Source organism: Vulpes lagopus, chromosome 7, assembly GCF_018345385.1.
Source record: "Vulpes lagopus strain Blue_001 chromosome 7, ASM1834538v1, whole genome shotgun sequence".
NCBI lineage: Eukaryota > Metazoa > Chordata > Mammalia > Carnivora > Canidae > Vulpes > Vulpes lagopus.
Window position 1 is genome coordinate 89393621 of NC_054830.1, and position 5730 is coordinate 89399350.

Below are 5730 nucleotides of genomic sequence, written 5' to 3' on the forward strand. Positions count from 1 at the left end.
CATTTGAGAATTTTTTTTTTTATTTTTTTTTTCATTTGAGAATTTTTTTTTTTATTTTTTTTTTCATTTGAGAATTTTTAGTGATGATTATTGTTGTCAAATAAGAGAGGCATCATCATTTTGTGAAAATGATTCAGAAACTTTGCCTTCAGAGCTGCAATATTTTGCAGAATAATTACGAAAGCAAGAGTTCAACTCAAAGGGAACTGACCTCAAGATGGCCAGAAGGCTCCTGTTTCTCTCTGATAGACTGATTTTATGTTTACTGTCCATACAGAACCTGAATTTGATATATGCCTTTATACATATCATACTTTCAGATCTATAGATATCACTGCTCTGCCTAATGTTAACAAGATACAGTGTACTACAGAGATGATTTTATTATAACTGCTTTATGAGTTTATTCAATATGGTTTTTATAAAATCATTACATTTTGGAATTGTTCAAATTTTTCATGAATACTTTCCTGAATTTAGGGGTAAAATTGAATGTGCTAAAGTTGATTTTATATATTTATAAATTAAGAATTCTCAGGGCACACTCCTCAAAACTGTGAAAAGTCCCATGTATGTATATGTGTGTAGATGTGCATATATACCATCCAATAGAGTGTTTCCACTGTGCTTTTCTTTTTTTCATGTTCTTACACCATTTTGTGAAGATTTTTGACACACTGAGTTATCTAATGAAACATGACATGTTTAATTAACTGTTTAATATTATTCTTCTATGATAGATTAGAAAATCCATAAAAGTAGGAACAATATTTTTCTTATTTCTGCTGTGTTCTCAGATACAAGTATAGTGTCTGAGATACAGTAATTGTTTAATAAATAATTATTGACATAATAAATAAAATGATGTTTTTATTTAGATGAAACATAAAGAAAAAACTATGTCCCAAACACTCTTTACACAAATAATCTTCAATGAGTAACATCTGCAACAAAGTTATTATTTCATTTCATTTTTGAGACTAATTTTATACATTGTTCTTTTCTAGAGGGTGCTGATAATCCTTTTTTACAGGCATGCACCAGAGAAGAAAGAATGCATTCATCTGGATCCTGCACTTTGTCAAATTGTAGAATCAGTCTTCAGCTGCTGTCAGCTTCAATGGTTGCACTGAAACTGCTCAATTAAGTCTCTGATAGAGTATCAAGTAGATTGCCACTTTGGGCTACTAGATCGATAATAATAATTCCTTGTATTTGTATAGCAAGCACTTACACTTCCAAAAAGTACTTTCACATTTATTGTCTAATCTTATCCTTCCAAGAATGGGGTCAAATATGAGAGTCAGATCACCTTTTCCGTTTCACAAATGAGGACATTTCAGGACTAGAGACGTTAACTGGCATTGTCACCAAGATAGAACAAAGTATAAGACCCTAGGCTTCCCACATCTGAGGTAACTGCTTTGTTCACTGGATAATCCTGCCCCATGACATAATCACCTTTTATGATGTACACGTAGCTTTATTTAAATTCAGCAACAGAACTACAGTTAACCATTTATCTACCATATCTAAGAAGTCTAAAATGACGAGGACCAAGCCTAGGGATTTAATGATCAGCCACCAGAACAGCGATAGCATTGCAAGGGAGACAGTGTGGTGCAGTGCAAAGATCACAGGTCTTGAAGCCAAACACATGTGGAATCTATTCCCAGTATTGGAACATACTAAAGTTCATGATCATATTTGAAAATAAGGCTATAAGTTATAGCTTCTAGAAGATTTGTTTTGTTTAGATTTGTTTTGAGGATTAAATCTGATAATGTGTGTGAAAGGGGGCATTTTAGCAGCAAATTCATTTTTAATTACCTTGTCTAAGATTACCAAATTACCTTCTCAATGTCCACTTGCCTCTTTTATACCATCCATATCAGCAATAAGAATCTAATTTGATAGTGGTGACATTGTATTCACTAAAAGTCTGTTCCAGACTCCAAATAAATAGGGGGTGATGGACATGGCTTTGACGTGTTCATCACTCATGCCAATGAGAGGTGAAAGCAAGTTGTCTTGTAGGATTTACATGGATGCAAGACAAGGTATACACAGTTTTTCCTTTGCCCTTCCCTACTTCTTGCCTGGCACCTGACCAAGAAGATAGAGCAGCCACCTATGACCAGAAGGGGGCACAACTACATGCTAAGGATGGTTGATGGGATAATAGAAGGGTCCTAAGCACTGATTATATCCTAAGCCAGTGTACTACCCCTCAACATCCTACATTCAAATCTTCATTCTGTGACAAAAAGTAAAGATACTAATTGTTTAAGTCACTGTTTGGGGAATTTCTGTAACAAACAAAATTTTCATGTGATATAACTAATTTCTTTTTTTCCATTTCTTTTAAAGATGTCATAATCCATCTTGGATAACACTAATTGGTTTAACATTTTTTAAAATAAACATAAATAGATGATATGCTGATGTGCTCTGGGTCAGCTACTATGCTAAGAACATGCCTTAGTAACAAAACTACAGTTGAAACTAGAGTTCGAAATCAGATAGATATATCTGACCCACAGCATGAGCTCCTCCCATGATTTAGTGTCCAGTGTAGTGCACGTTTTGTTTGTTTGATTTGCCTGCTATGTGACGTTGCCAGACATATATCTAAGTGCTTGATTTGACATTACATTATTAAATCCTTACAACACCTCTATGAGGTAGGGGCAACTACTATACATTTTTCAGACGAGGAAAGCAAACTTTAAAGAGATAAAGAAACTTCCCAAATCACTCAACTAGGGAGAATCAAAATTATATAGACTCAAAATGCAGCAGAATTTGATTCTAAATCCACATTTCTAGTGACTATACTACACCACCTTGATTTCACATATAGAATGTCAATGTCCAATTTCTGCTAAGGGAAATTTAAGTACTAAAAGCAGAAAATTTTGTCAAGAAAGTCTAGAATATTATTTTTAGGAATAGAGGAGCCTCATCTGGTTGGGGATGAGGCCACACCACATTAAGTTTTTATTGTACTTAAAGCTGTGTTTTAGGGGGTCCATGTTGAGTAAATCCATAAACTATGATATATTCTTCCATTAAGTCACTAATGATATGACAGATTTCATAGAGCTTAAAGAGTCAAATACATTCCTCAGCATATTCTGAGTGGTGTTCTTGGTGGCAGGTACCTACATTTGTAGAAAGGTCCCAGGGTTAAACTTTCAGCCCCTGGGGATAGAGATAAATCAGCCTCTACCACCTAGTACAAAACTATCAGAGCTCTTATTTCATTTTTTAAAAATTCTCTCATGTGAAACCAGACAGCAGCATTTCTGTTTTTTTTTTCCCCCTAGCATCTGGAATATACATGATCTAGGATATATTTCTGTGGATTTGGAGCCTAAAATGTCACCACATGCTGCTGCTAATAATAACACATAATAATAACTGCTGTGAAAGTTCTTTTGCTGTCAGCTCTATTTTTATATTATTTAAAAAATAATAATTTCTATGTCCATTGCTGTGCCTCTGAGTTCATTTACAAATCAAAAACATATTTTGCATTTAAAAAAAAGGAACAACATCCAGTTCATTCAGATCTTAAGCCGTAGGCAAAAGAACTGCCTAGGCTGCTAGCAAAGCAAGGTGAGGATTTTTAAGTGGTCAAGAATTGAACTAGAGCACCAAAATAAGTTAGATTCACAGAATCAAAAAAGTAAATAATCTTTGAGTTTATCTAGTTGAACTTTCATCTACTGTATTAATATTTCCTCCTTCAAGACCACACACAAAATGCATAAAATATACCCCATGAAATGATTGTTTATCCTGATATTTCCATTATAGGAAATTTATTCTGAGCCAGTCAATTCTATTTTAAGAATCTTCAAGTCAATGGCAAGGTGTTCCTGTTTGTTTGTTTTATTCTTGTTTATTCTGGGAGTAAACTATACTCACTTCAGTAGTTCTGTTTCTGAGCTCTATAATCAATAGACTCTTTTACACATTTCAATTATTTAAGATGACAAGCATTTCTTTAAGTCCCAAGACTTCTTATTATGCCAAATATCCTTTCTATAAAATTGTATTTTATTTTTATTTCTTGAAAAGTTAAAAATTCCTTATTTTTTTTTTATTCCTGGTACCAATACCACAATTTACAGGGCAATATACTGGATCTAATGAAAAGAAAAAGAAAAAGAGACAAGAGACAAAGGACCAGGAATGTACATCTAATTGATACTACACTGCTTTAATCAATAGCTGCCCATTTTGCAAACTATGGCTATGACAGTCCTGAACAAGAAGGTTGCCTATTTAAGCTGTAACTTTCCTCAGAAAGGGTCATAGTTCCACCTGTGGCAGATTTCTAAAGTTTCTCTAATATATTTGGGACAACTGTCTCAAAAGTAACCTGTAGCTTTCCTGACAACTCCTCACTCTTTCTCCTGCTAAGTCCTATAGCCCTTTGCTTCTGAGGGTTTTTTTTAGAAATTTCTGCTACCATATCCACCACTTCTACGACCAGATCCATAACTAATACCTAGGGACTGCCTCAGCCTCTTCTACCCAAACTGGCCTGCTTCATGGATCCATAATTTGATTGCTTTTGTCCACTCTAATTCCCAAAACCATTATAGTTCCCACCACCACCTTTGTTACCTCCAAAATTCCTCCTTCATTGTAATCATAATATCCTCCACCACCACCAACACCATGTCTGCCTCCTGGGTGTCCATACCGTGGTCCACCATCACAATAGCTTCCTCTATTGCTTTAACTAGGACCACCACCATCATTGCCACCATCACCACCAAATCCATTATATCCAAACCCATAACTTGCCCATAACTACTTCTGCCACCACCACCTCCACCACCATAGCCTCCTTTTCCACCAAAGTTACCAACACGACTCATAAAGTTGTTAGATCCACCCCCTCAACCTCTTTGTAATCCAGCAGACCTCATTTCTTATTTAGAAAGGTCCTATTTCGCTTCACAATTATACCTATTAATAGTTGGTATTTCTGAACAACAATCTTATCAATGTATCATGATCATGAAAAGTTACAAAAGCAAATCCTCTCTTTTTTCCACTCTGCTTGTCTTCTATTACTTCTATGGTCTTAATCTTGCCATACTTTTCAAACTTGTCTCTCAAATTATATTCCTCTGTATCTTCTTTAATACCACCAAAATTTTTTTCTTCAATGTTTGATAGTGCCAGGCTTACAGAATCATTTCTAGAAACAGCTTTATTTGGTTCAATTAAACATCCATCAACCTTTGGTTGTGTGGTTGAGCACATATTGCTGCATTCACCTCTTCCATACAAGAGTAAGTCACAAAACCAAAACACCTGGAACACTTTGTTTGGGAATCTCTCATCATCACACAATCTGTAACTGTGCCTCACTTTTCAAAATATTTTCTTAAACTGTCATCTGTAGTTTCAAAGCCCAAACCACCAATAAACTGTCTTCTCATGGGCTCTGGTTCTTTAGATCATGGCCTTCCTCCTCACTGTGATGACAGCTGTAGTGACAGCCAGAATCAGGCTGGGAGCCACCCAGCCATGGTTTTCCTCCATTTTGAGACCACCTATATAAAAAATTTTAAATAACTCCCCAAATCTAAGATAGAACTTACCAAATTGACTTTATATAAAAGAACCCATGTTCAAAACTAGCAGAATCTTGGATGTGGTCTAAGGACAAATAACATTGAAATGAAAGATAGAATTATAGATTCC

At 35.1% G+C, this 5730-nt stretch overlaps 1 pseudogene; it reads right to left on the minus strand.

Annotated features, from left to right (window-relative positions):
- Positions 1-4463: 4463 nt before the first annotated feature.
- On the minus strand, positions 4464-5491 carry LOC121494155 (annotated as a pseudogene).
- Positions 5492-5730: the final 239 nt, after the last annotated feature.